The 13842-nt window shown below is 47.8% G+C and overlaps 1 long non-coding RNA gene across 1 annotated transcript; it reads right to left on the bottom strand.

Annotated features, from left to right (window-relative positions):
- Nucleotides 1–465: 465 nt before the first annotated feature.
- LOC149525347 (uncharacterized) lies at nt 466–11545 on the bottom strand. Its single transcript, XR_016348890.1, has 4 exons — nt 10616–11545; nt 1993–5750; nt 1475–1637; nt 466–568 (listed from the first exon to the last, which is right to left on the bottom strand). It is a non-coding gene; the product is annotated as an uncharacterized LOC149525347 (long non-coding RNA).
- Nucleotides 11546–13842: the final 2297 nt, after the last annotated feature.

Genomic DNA, 13842 nt, shown 5'->3' with positions numbered 1-13842 from the left:
ATATCTGGGTTTTCTTTTTCCGGTCAGGCTGATAGCTTTCATAGTTTACCGGCCCGACCTGCCAGGTGATCTCATAAGGCCCTTTCCAACGAGCTAGAAATTTTGATTGCTCCGTGGGGAGGAGGAGGAGTACCCGATCCCTCAGTTTAAAACTTCTTTCCTGGGCTCGTCGGTTGTAGTTCAGTTCTTGGCTGGCCTGAGCCGCTTGTAGGTTTTCCTGTGCGAGGGCTCCAGCTTGTCTTAGTTGCTCCTGGAGCTAAAAAACATACTGCAAGAGGCCCTGTGAGGTCGAAGGGGTCTGCTCCCACGTTTCCCTCACGAGATCCATGATTCCCCGGGGACAATACCCATATAGAAGTTCAAAGGGGGAAAATTGGGTCGATGCTTGGGGCACCTCCCGGACTGCAAGCAGCAGGGGAGGCAGCAGCAGGTCCCACTGTTGCAACTCTGCGGGGGGGAACCGCCGTAGCATCCCCTTTAGAGTCCGGTTAAAGCGTTCCACCAACCCGTCAGTTTGGGGATGGTATACGGAGGTTTGTAATTTATGTATCCCCAGTATGGCACACACCTGTCGGAGTAATTGTGATGTAAAATTAGTCCCTTGGTCGGTGAGGAGCTCTCGGGGAAGCCCAACCCGAGCGAAAATTTTTACCAGCTCTGAGGCGATGGTTCGGGCATAGGTGTTCCTCAGCGGTATGGCTTCGGGAAATCTGGTGGCATAGTCCATTAAAACCAAAATGTGGCGGAATCCTGTTTTACTTTTTGGCAGTGGGTCCACCAGGTCGATGGCCACCCTTTCAAAAGGAGTCCCCACCACCGGCATGGGAACTAACGGGGCCCGTGGCACTCCCGGGTCAGAGGCTAGCTGTCAGTTTGGGCAAGATTGGCAATAGTCTCGTACTTCCCGGTGCACCCCGGGCCAAAAGAACCAGGACAGTACCCTCACCAACGTTTTTTCAGCCCCCAGGTGGCCAGCGGCTGGAATATTGTGGGCCAATTTCAATACCGTCCGGCGATGAATCTGGGGCACCAGGATCTGGGTCTTGACCTCTTGAGTCCGGGGGTCTTGCATCACCCAATAGAGGCGGTCGCCCTTCAATTTGAAGTGGGGCCACTGGGACACCCCCTGGGGGTCTACCACAGTGCCATCGATTGCAGCTACCTGCTCATATGCTGCCCTCAGGGTGGGGTCCTCCCTCTGGTCCCGGGGAAAGTCTGTCAGGGCCAGGGCCCTTGTCAGCCAATTCACCTGCCTCTTTCCCCCGGTGCTCATCATCCTCCGCTGACCCCTCGGGCCACGTTTCCCCCAAAAGGGTTCCCTTCACTTTTCCGTGATCGGCCGGACGCCTGTTAGTGACTTTGCGCATTAGGTCTGCAAATCTGGGCCAGTCTCGGCCTAGGACAATCAGGTAGGGGAGTGTCACCGCTACCCCATGACCATTTCTGCTGACCTCCCTTGTATTGTAAGTCTGACCTTTGCGCAGGGATATGCCTTCACATCGCCGTGTACACAACGCAGGTACAGCTCCCCCTCTGGCTTCAGGCCCTCAGAGTCGCACCAGAGTCTGCGCACAGCCGGAGTCCAGAAGGACGGCCACCTTGTCTGTATCCGTCAGCGCTTGGAGCACAAATTCCACCTGGTTGACCGGCAGGATGTAAATCTGCTTGGGTCCCATCAGACCGTAGTCGCACCCCACTTCCAGACAGCTCCCTTGCCACCCCTTGGGAGGTTCCGTCATCCCCTGGTCCCAGCCTTTCGTGGGTAACAGTCCCACATAGGGAGCTGCCTGGGTTCGGGGCAGGGGAGTAGGTGCGTGACTGAGCGTCCTGGGTGGGGTTGTTGGGGAACAAGCCCTTAGCCTAGTAGCATCCCTAGGCCCAAGTTTGTCCATTTGCCCCATGTCAGTTTCGGGTGGACTTTCAGCCTCACCCCTCGGGGCCTGCATCCCTCCACCCGGGTAGGCGGGCCCAGGGGCCAGTCGCGGCACTGACCTGTGGGCCTGGGGCCAGGAGCTGAGCAATTGTTGGAGGTGCTGGTGTGGAAGAGCCTGGAGGTGTTGGAACTGAAGCCCTAGCTGCTGTACCAACTGCCCGTGTTGGGTGACCAATTGCTGAGCCATCTGCCAGTATCGGGCCACCAGTTGGTGCAGCTGTTGGTTCTGGCGCTCCACCACCGCTCTCCACACTGTCCAGTTCCATCCTGGCTTTGGAGAACAAAACAAAAAAAATCCCGATGCCCAACAAACCCCAACCACCAAAAAAACCCCTTAAACCCCCATTATTTTATTTTTTTTTTAAACCCACTGAGGCACACACTCAGCCCCTTACATCAGGGGCGGGGTCGAGGTGCCCATGTTCTCCACCATCTTGTAGCGGCTTCCCGCTTGAGGCAGCGCCACCTGCCACCGAGTTGGGGAATTAGCACTGCGGGCAGCTGGCCGGATCCCCTTCAGGACACTGCCCTCCGGCAATGTCCACAACAGCCTGAGCTTTTCCCCCCTTCCGGGGGCAGTTTATGATAGGCCGGTAGGCCTTCAGTGGCTCCTCCACCTCCAGCACAGGGAGAGACGTGCCTGCCTCCCTGTGTTACCGCGCCTTCAACTAGTCCGGGCGGGCGAGTCTCTTCCCGGCCTTCCTTCAGGTCGGGCCAAGAGGTAATTGTTCGCGCGCCCGGCCTTGCTTCAGGTCCGGGCCGCTGAGAAATAAGCCCACCACTTGTCAGTCTAGTATCATCCAGTTTGGGCAGGACAACCGTTCTATTCCTGTCCCTTTAAGAGTTCCTGCCCGATGCACGGGCGGTAAATGGTGGCCAGGCCCTGACGCCAGGCGTGGCGACACCCAACCTCCCGTTTGTAGACGCTCCTCCGTCAGGAGCGGGCCCGGGAGGGCACCAGCAGCAGCAGCGGTGAGGGGGGAGACTGCCACCCGGTTAGGAGGTGGCAGGGGGGGCGCAGGCCCACCCACCTCACTGCGCCCCAGCCCAGGGGCCCTGATGGCAGCCGTGCTGCCGCGACTGGCTCAGCAGGGCTCCGGCCCGTAATTTGCTGGCCGCGGGCAGCTCTCTGCCTGGTCTACCCCCTGGATCACTTCTCATCTCCCCCCTTCCCGGTACCTGTAGCTCCAGCAGGTCCGTCAAGGAGTCGAGGCCGGTGTCGTCCCAGCAGGGTCCAGGCGGCCCAATCCAGGGGACAAGAGGTCGGAGCGTTGTAGCGTCCCGCGGGCTTGTCTGGCCCCGGCGTTCCAGTACCCATCGGGGTTCCAGCTGGTCCAGTGGCTCGGTCCCGTCCTCTGGGTCCGCGGGTGGTTCTGCTGGTGGGCCTGGCCAGGCCCCCGTAGTCCGGTCAGGGAAGCCCTGGCCTGCCTCCTGGAAGGTGGCTGAGGGCGACCTAGCCCGGGTCTTAGCCTCCCCAGGCAGGAGCTCTGGACAGGCCTCCGTCTCCTTCAGAGGCTGAGCCCTGACTGAGCTCCCTGGCAGCCTTCTTATAGTCCTAGCCCCGCCCTTGTACTTCCGGTCAGCTGAGGGGGCGGGGCTAGGCTGGGCCCAAAATGGCTCCCGGAGGGGTTCCTCCGCCTCCGGCTCAGTGGGGGACCACTCTACCCCACTACAGAGGCAAAGGAGTGTCCTGGCCCTGCCCCTTCCATCCAAAGCCCCACCCCTTCCAGCACCCCATTTCTAAAGTGGTCCCCCATCTAAAATTATTGCTCACCCCTGTGGTAGAGCCATAGAAGAAAAAGAATCTTGAGAATTATAGAATACAAAAACTGAAAGGGACCCAGAGATGTCAAGTCCAGTCCCCTGCCCTCATGGCAGGACCAAGCACCATCTAGATCATCCCAGACAGGTGTCCGTCTAACCTGCTCTTAAATATCTCCAGTGATGGAGATTACACAACCTTCCTAGGCAATGTATTCCAGTGTTTAACCACCTAGACAGGCAAGAAGTTTTTCCTCATGTCCAACCTAAACCTCCCTTGCTGCAATTTAAGCCCATTGCTTCCTTGTCCTATCATCAGTGGTCAAGGAGAACAATTTTTCTCCCTCTTCCTTATTACACCCTTTTAGATACTTAAAAATCACTATCATATCCCCTCTTAGTCTTCTCTTTTCTAAACTAAACAAGCCCAGTTATTTCTGTGTTCCCTCATAGGTCATGTTTTCTAGAACTTTAATCATTTTTGTTGTTCTTCTCCAGACCTTCTCCAATTTCTCCACATCTTTCCTCAAATATGGTGCCCAGAACTTGACACAATACTCCAATTGAGGCCTAATCAGTGCAAAGTCGAGTGGAAGAATGACTTCTCGTGTCTTGCTCATAACACTCCTGTTAATGCATCCCAGAACCATGTTTGATTTTTTTGCAACTGTCACGCTGTTGACTCATATTTAATTGATGGTCCATTATGATCCCTAGATCCCTTTCTGCAGAACTCCTTCCTCGAAAGTCATTTCCCATTCTTTATTTGTGAAACTGATTGTTCCTTCCTAAGTGGAGTACTTTTCATTTGTCCTTATTGAACTTCATTCTATTTACCTCAGACCATTTCTTCAGTTTTCCAGATCATTTTGAATTATGACCCTATCCTCCAAAGCTGTTGCAACCGGTCCCAGCTTGGTATCATCTGCAAACTTTATAAGCATATTCTCTATACCATTATCTAAATCATTGATGAAGATATTGAACAGAATCAGTCCCAAAACTGACCCCCTGCAGACCCCCGCTTATGCCCTTCCAGCATAACTGTGAACCATTAATAACCACTCTCTGAGAATGGTTATCCAACCAGTTAGGCACCCATCTTAAAGTAGTCACATCTAGGTTGTATTTCCCTAATTTATTGATAAGAAGGTCATGCGAGATCATAACAAATGCTTTACTAAAGTCTAGGTAAACCACATCTATCACTTCCTCTTTATCCACAAGGCTTATTATCCTATCAGAGAAAGCTATCAGATTGGTTTGACATGATTTGTTCTTTACAAATCTATGCTGACTGTTACTTGTCACCTTGTCTTTCAGGTGTTTGCAGATGAGTGCCTTATTTGCTCCGTTATCTTTTCTGGCACAGAAGTTAAGCTGACTGGTCTGTAGTTTACTGTGTTGTCCTTATTTTCCTTTTTATAGATGGGCACTGTATTTGCCCTTTTCCAGTCTTCTGGAATCTCTCCCAACTTCCATGACTTTTCCAAGATGATAGCAAATGGCTCAGATACCTCTTCTTTCAGCTTCTTGAGTATTCTAGGTGTATTTCACCAGGCTCTGGTGACTTGAAGACATCTAACTTTTCTAAGTAATTTTTAACTTGTTCTTTTCCTATTATTACTTCTGAACCTACCCCCTTCCCACTAGCATTCACTGTGTTAGTCACCCAGTCACCACCAGTCTTTTTGGTGAAAACAGAAACAAAGAAGTCATTTAGCACCTCTGCCATTTCCACATTTTCTGTTATTTGTTTCTCCCTCTTCATTGAACAATGGGCCTACCCTTTATGTCTCTAGCTAGATTGGGCTCATTTTGTACCTTCACCTTTCTAATTTTGTTCCTATAGACTTATTTGCTTATATTTATCTTTTGCTCTTTCACCTAGTTTCCGCTTTTTATATGATTTCTTTTTGATTTTTAGAACCATTGTGAGGAATGAAGGGAATAGGGAAAGTTGAGAGGTCAGTGTGTCAATTATACCTATCCATTTGTGGTACTATGCAGTCCAGCATATCTGCAACCTGCAGTAGATTGCTTTATCACCTGTAGACTTGGATAGAGAAAGAAAAATGTTTGTTTTAATATACATTACACAAAGTGCAAACAGTTCTGGATAAATTATTTAAATTTTGTGTTGCAATACAATTTGATGAATCCACCTTATCTAATACATGGATTTTCATTATGTACCAAATGCTGCATCTGGTGATTTGTGGATAGTAACATTACATTAAATAGTATAGAAATAGGATACTGCTGGTAAGAATAACAGTCCCAAGACAACATCTGAATGTTATTATTTCCTTCATTATTTCAGTATCTCCTGTGATCCTGATCATCGTCTAGATTCAGGAAGCTTTGATGTGAACAAGGAAGTACATTAAGTGAGCAAGACACTTCCTCTCTTATTTTAATTCAGAAGGTTTCAGGATGACTCAATCCCATGAAATGAGGAAAATACGAGTTTTTTCAAGTGCAAAAGTAATTTGATTCAAAATATAGATGTTCTGAGTCATTGGTCACTTAACAACTTTCTTTATACTTGTAAGCAGTTATGAAAGATTCCCATCATTACATCTCCTGCCTCTGCTCATAAGCTTATCAACAGAGACATGACAGAAGGAAAATAATTAAATTTCATCATAAAAAATAATGGGGATATTTTAAGTATCATTAAATATCTGTTTATATGGAGATTATTTTTTCCAGTGGGAAGATTGTGATGAATGACCATTAACAATGTTGGGATAACTCAGTAAAATTTCAACTTCCCTACTGTGACAGAACGTACCCCAAATCCATATACCACACACAACAATTCTTCCTTTATTTATTCTTGGATCTGAACTGTCAATACTCCAGTCTTCTGAAGAAGTGGGTTGTGCCCATGAAAGTGCATGATACCATCTACATGTTTTGTTAGTCTTTAAAGTGCTACTAAACTATTTGTTGTTTAAGTTTTTCCTCCAACAAGAATAGTCATTTTACAAGATATGTCTTCTATAAGCAAGATATCATTAGAAAAATTCATAATTTGATGGTCAACATTGTCTTGATAAAATATGTGTAGCAAGATTGTATATGAAATTATAAGATGCCACTGTATGGTGTTAATATATGTTCCAAACTACAGCCCTTCTCAGATAGAAGTTAGAAAACAAGTCTGTCTCAAACTAAAGAATGTGTGCTCATCTTAATTTGCTCTTAAGCAGTAAACACCATCATCATGTGGAAAGAGAGAAAAAGGATAATCTGATACCTTATCCAGGTGTAAGCAAGTCTGGTGGGCCATTACTTGCTAAGTGTCCTTTCTTTGGCAGAAAAACAACTGAGGAGAGTTGGCCATTTTTCAAAGGGACATTGTTAAGGGCCCAAAAACAAGCTATTCCAATGTGTCGGAAAGATAGAAAATATGGCAAAAGACCTCATTGGCTTAACTACGAGATCTTGAATGATCTAAAAATAAAAAAGGAGTCTCATAAAAAATGGAAAGTAGGACAAATTACAAAGGATGAATATAGGCAAACAGCCCAGGAATGCAGGGGCAAGATTAGAAAGGCAAAGGCACAGAATGAACTCAAACTAGCTACGGGAAAAAGGGAAACAAGAAGACGTTTTATAAATACATTAGAACCAAGAAGAAGACCAAGGACAGGGTAGGCCCACTGGTCAGTGAAGAGGAAGATACAGTAACAGGAAACTTGGAAATGGCAGAGATGCTCAATGACTTCTTTGTTTTGGTCTTTACCGAGAAGTCTGTAGGAATGCCTAACATAGTGAACGCTAGTGGAAAGGGGGTAATTTTAGAAGGTAAAATAAAAAAAGAACAAGTTAAAAATCACCTAGAAAAGTTAGATGCCTGCAAGTCACCAGAGCCTGATGAAATGCATCCTAGAATACTCAAGGAGCTAATAGAGGAGGTATCTGAGCCTCTAGCTATCATCTCTGGAAAATCATGGGAGACAGGAGAGCTTCCAGAGGACTGGAAAAGGGCAAATATAGTGCCCATCCATAAAAAGGGAACTAAGAACAACCCAGGAAACTACAGACCAGTTAGTTTAACTTCTGTGCCAGGGAAGATAATGGAGCAAGTAATTAAGGAAATCATCTGTAAACACTTGGAAAGTGGCAAGGTGATAGGGAACAGCCAGCATGGATTTGTAAAGAATAAATCATGTCAAACCAATCTGATAGCTTTCTTTAATAGGATAACGAGTCTTGTGGATAAGGGAGAGGCGGTGGATGTGGTATACCTAGACTTTAGTAAGGCATTTGATATGGTCTCCATGATATTCTTATCAATAAACTAGGTAAATACAACTTAGATGGGGCTACTATAAAGTGGGTGCATAACTGGCTGGATAACCGTATTTCAGTGAGTAGTTATTAATGGTTCACAATCCTGCTGGAAAGGCATAACAAGTGGGGTTCCACAGGGGTCTGTTTTGGGACCAGCTCTGTTCAATATCTTCATCAACGATTTAGATATTGGTATAGAAAGTACGCTTATTAAGTTTGCAGATGATGCCAAGCTGGGAGGGATTGCGACTAATCTGGAGGATAGGGTCATAATTGAAAATGACCTGGACAAATTGGAGAAATGGTCTGAGATAAATAGGATGAAGTTTAATAAAGAGAAATGCAAAGTGCTCCACTTAGGAAGGAACAATCAGTTTCACACATACAGAATGGGAAGCGACGGTCTGGGAAGGAGTATGGCAGAAAGGGATCTAGGGGTTATAGTGGACCACAAGTTAAATATGAGTTAGCAGTGTGATGCTGTTGCAAGGAAAGCAAACATGATTCTGGGATGTATTAACAGGTGTGTTGTGAGCAAGACACGAGAAGTCATTCTTCCGCTCTACTGTGCGCTGGTTAGGCCTCAGTTGGAATATTGTGTCCAGTTCTGGGCACCACATTTCAAGAAAGATGTGGAAAAATTGGAGAGGGTCCAGAGAAGAGCAACGAGAATGATTAAAGGTCTGGAGAACATGACCTCTGAGGGAAGGCTGAGGGAACTGAGTTTGTTTGGTTTAGAAAAGAGAAGATTGAGAGGGGACATGATAGCAGTTTTCAGATATCTAAAAGGGTGTCATAAGGAGGAGGGAGAAAACTTGTTCATCTTGGCTTCTGAGGATAGAACAAGAAGCAATGGGCTTAAACTGCAGCAAGGGAGGTTTAGGTTGGACATTAGGAAAAAGTTCCTAACTGTCAGGGTGGTCAAACACTGGAATACATTGCCCAGGGAGGTTGTGGAATCCCCATCTCTGGAGATATTTAAGAGTAGGTAAGATAAATGTCTATCAGGGTTGGTCTAGACAGTATTTGGTCCTGCCATGAGGGCAGGGGACTAGACTCGATGACCTCTTGAGGTCCCTTCCAGTCCTAGTATTCTATGATTCTATGAAAAAGGAGCAAGTGCAAAAGGAATCTACATCATAACAAAGAAACAGCAAGGGCTTCCTTTCCACACAGACTTCTGTCACCTTGTTCCCAGCTGTAAATGCTTCTCAAAGTGAGGAAAGGAGTATAAAAAGAAGGGGCAGATACCCCAAGACACCTCCACTCCGGTATCCCAGGTTTTCGGAACCCAAAGCAAAGATAACTTACCTGTTTTTTTCCAGGGAGTGTCGGAATAAATCAATGAGGATGCAGCTTCTCCTTCTGATATATGATTCATAAAAACCAGAATGTTTTAACCTAAAACTACTTAGGATACACACACACACACACTATAGTAATAGGTTCAGAGCACCCTAGTTATAGTTACCCAAAGTCTGAGATGTTTTCGGGTAATCACCAGTTGTGTTTCCAGGGGCCCCTAAATCCCTTTCAGCAGTTCCTAAACAATCACTTCCTAGACAATCACTTCCCATTCTTTATGTGTGGAACGGATTGTTCCTTCCTAAGTGGAATACTTTGTATTTGTCCTTATTAAACTTCAACCTATTTACCTCAGACCATTTCTCTAGTTTGTCCAGATCATTTTGAATTATGACCCTATCCTCCAAAGCACTCGCAACCCCTCCCAGCTTGGTATCATCTGCAAACTTAATAATCATGATTTCTATGCCATCGTCTAAATCGTTGATGAAACTATTGAACATAACCAGCTCCAAAACAGACCCCTGTGGAACCCCACTTGTTATGACATTCCAGCATAACTGTGAAGGAAGGAAGCCTGGAGCCAGCCCCTCAGCTACATCCCCACCCTAGAGCATGCAGCCCCAGGAGAAACTCTCAGCCCCCTGCACCTCAACTCTCGGCCCCAGCCAAGAGTCCCCACCCACACTCCAAACTTTACATTCCCAGTCTCACCCCAAAGACTTCCCTCCCATCTGGAACTCTCATCCCCTGCACCCTAATCCTATCCCTTAGCACTAAGTCCCTCCCAAACATCACCTCCATATTGGTGCACATAAAATTAATTCTGCCTGTAAAAATTAGAGGGAACACTGACTGAGAGAAGGCAGGAACTCTCCCAGTGACAAGTGCCTGAACGTCTCTTCCTGAGGGAAAGAAGCACCTGCCCAGAAAGGGAGGCATCTCTCCCTTCCCCTACTACTCCAATGTATTTGTTTTGATTCCCGATACTTTCTTTATGAACTGCCTCTGAAGAGGAAGGACTTGAATGGACCTGGGTGGAGAGTCAAGGCACAGGAAGAAGGCAGCTGCTGGCCCTAGATGGAGAAAACCGCCACACCTAGCTACAAAGAAGTGCTAAGCAGTGAGCTGATTATCTTCACGTTTACCCAGGCCCATCCCTAATTGTGCTAGTGCCTGACACAGCCCAGCACTAGCACCTTCCTCCTCAGGTTAGGGTAGTCCTCTGGGGATGGAGCTGAAGCTCTCAAGGGGCTGACTCTCCTGAACCAGATGCCATTTACTGCCACCTCAATCTACTATTTTCTGTACCTAGAATTCAGCCGGCACTAGGTAGATCAGACCGAACAGCCGCCAAACTTCTCGAAGACTGTGATCTTCTAAACCAGGGTATCAGTTTTGTAGCAAGATCAGTAATAGGAGAGGAGAAAACTCCAACATGGTTGTCCCTCAGGCTTATATATCTGAAGCTAGACACTCGCTGAGTCCTCACAGAAGCCCTCAAGAAGGAGTCTTGCCAAGGTTGTCCCTCTCCTGTCCTGTTTGGCCAATGTCAGGGTCTTTTTGTGAGGTCAACTCCTTCCTACCACCATTGACCAATAGGCTGAGATCCTGCTAAAGGCCCTTATGATGTCATTGCCACACACACTCCCCTGCCCTTCAGTGCTGCTGTCCTGCTTCTGGCCAGTCACACTAGATGTTAGAGCTGCTTCCTCTGGGTCCTTGTTCTCCATGGTTGTGTATTTTGGGGCTCAAGCAGGCTATACAATGAAACATCAAAGGCTGCTGCCCTACTCACAGTCCATTGTTAAAAAATGAGGAGACTTTATGGCCAGAAGGGACCATTAGATTATTTAATGTGTCCCCTTTATATATCCTAGGCCTGCTGTTGGTGAGAACAGCTTTTTGACAAAAGCATCTTCCAGAAAGGCATCAAGTCTTCATGTGAGAACATCATATGATGAGGAATCCATCCATTTTCTGGGTAGTTTCTACCAATGAAGAATCACCCTCTTACAAATCTGGGTCTTTCTCTAATGAGAATGTTTCTGATTTCTGCTCCCAGACACAGAGTCTCTTGTTATGCCTTTCTCTGCAGATAAATCGGCCCTTTCGTTCTTAGTGCTTTCTCTCCATGAAGTCAAACAACTCACCTCTCAAGCTTCTTTTGAATAAACTATATAGTTTGAGTTTTTTCAACATGTCAATAGTAAGGCATCATCTCCATCACTCAAATATGAATCTTTTCTGCAGTCTCTCCAGTTTCCTAACATAATTTTCAAAATAGAGACAAAGAACTGTGGGACAAAGAATTAACAGCCCAGCATTAACACCTCCCCACACAGGGGGTATGTCTACACTAGCTCGTTAGTTCGAGTTAGGTAGGCAAATTAGGGCAACCGGAGTTGCAAATGAAGCCCGTGATTTAAATATCCCAGGCTTCATTTGCATGTTCCCGGGCACCGCCATTTTTAAATCCCCCTTAGTCTGAACTCCGTGACCGCGGCTACACGCGGCACGGAGTAGGTAGTTTGAATTAGAGATCCTAATTCAAACTACCGTTACTCCTTATTCCAACTCCGGTTGCCCTCATTTGCCTACCTAGCTCAAACTAATGAGCTAGTGTAGACATACCCCCTGTGTGGGGAGGTGTTAGTGCTGGGCTGTTAGTTCTTTGTCCCACAGTTCTTTGTCCCTGCGTGTAGCCATAGGCACGGAGTTCGGACTAAGGGGGATTTAAAAATGGCGGTGCCCGGGAACATGCAAATGAAGCCCGGGATATTTAAATCTCGGGCTTCATTTGTAACTCCGGTTGCCCTCATTTGCCTACCTAGCTCGAACTAACGAGCTAGTGTAGACATACCCAGGTAGAGCAGGAATCCCACAGACAAGCAAGAGGCAAGAGGTTGAAGACTCTCTCAGACAAGAAAGAAGGGATGCCATTTCTAAAATATTGTCCAGTCTCTCTGGTCCAGGAGAGTTGCCAACTCTGGAGCAGGGCAGGGAGGGAGGCTCATCTGAGAGCCTCAGGGCAGCAGGTGGGAGGTGCAGCCTGATTTATTTCATCTTGGAAATATGGGTTTGCATATGTCTGAATTAAAATGTAATGATTCAGTACATCTTTTAGGAGAACTCGATCATTAGAGTGAGAATCAGGAATTACTCAGAGATAATGAATGGAGAGGAGCAGCCAGAGCCAGCATGTGACGGGGCCCCGCAACCCCTCACTAAAACCCCCACGGCAAAAGCCCTATTCGGGCGGCGGGGGAGCGTGCACTGGCATTGTGCCGGCTGTACTCGCGCCGCAGAACAGCTGACCGCTTCGGTGGCGGCGGCGGCACCGACGCTGCGGGAGGGGTGGAGTCAACTGGTGACGTCAGGAGTACGTCACCCTCCGGCGCCGGGCACAGCGGGAGGTTTAAAGGCCGCCCCGGACGGGGGGGCGGGGAAGACCCCTCTTGGCTGCGGAGGGCAGGACTTCGCAGACCGCCGTGGAGCAACGGGGTCCGGGAGGTCTTCCGGAGAGGAAGTAGCCCAGGGGAGGGCCATATAAGGGCCCCTCACTTGGACAGGTATGGGGAGGACGCCCCTGTCAACCGGACCCAGACCGAAGCGGGTCCGGGTTCTTTAGGGCCCTGGGCTGGGGCCCGGGAGTGAGGGTGGGCCCAGGCCCCCCTCTCTCCTCCCTACCCTGCACCCCCCCCCCCCCCGGCATAACTGAGGAAGGACGAATTTTTCCTTATTTCCCATTCCCCGGAAGGGGGAAAGCCCAGGCTGTGTGGGCACTGTCAGAGGGCAGTGGCCTGAACCGGATAGTATTGCCGTCAGCAGAGCCAATTCCCCCAAAGTTGGCGACGAGCGACGCTGTGGGCGCGGACCGAACCCCTACACAGCAGATACATGATAGTTCATCTCTTATTTCCTTGTTCTAAAAAGAGAATAAAAGGACCCCTCTGTCCTCCTTCCAAATGCCTTCTTGCTCACCCAATGAGCACTGATAACCTGAAAAGCAGGAGGCAGACAGTTCTCCCCAGATGTCACACAAGATCGCCCAGATCACCACTAGAAGGAATCGTTCTCAGAGCACTATCCCAGCCCCAATTCTTTGTGAGGGCTTCCCAAAATCAGAGAGGGAGAAGAGCTCCTTCACAACACACACACACATAAGACACTGTTTTTGGTGGTAGGAGGGAGCAGGGAAAGGGAAAAAGAGAAGCAAGAGAAGAAGAGAGGGAAGTGATTTATGGAGGAAAAGGGAAAACCAAAAGCAGAAACCTGTGTCCCTAATGACTCCAAGGGACAATATCTTAGGTGGGCAATAAAATTCTGCCACCTCAATCTAGTGTTTTCTGTACCTAGAATTCAGCAGGCATCAGGTGGATCAGACTGAACAGGCACCAAATCTCTCGGAGACTGTGATCTTCTAAACCAGGACATCAGTTTTGTAGCAAGATCAGTAAGAGGAGAGGAGAAAACTCCAAAGAAGTTGCTCCTCAGGCTCACATACGTGAACCTGAACACTCATTCAGTCCTCAAAG

Source organism: Pelodiscus sinensis, chromosome 2 (assembly GCF_052426305.1).
Source record: "Pelodiscus sinensis isolate ZL-2025 chromosome 2, ASM5242630v1, whole genome shotgun sequence".
NCBI classification, from domain to species: Eukaryota; Metazoa; Chordata; order Testudines; family Trionychidae; genus Pelodiscus; species Pelodiscus sinensis.
The sequence above is the reverse complement of the archived record's forward strand: the minus strand, read 5'-3'. Positions and strand labels throughout refer to the sequence as shown.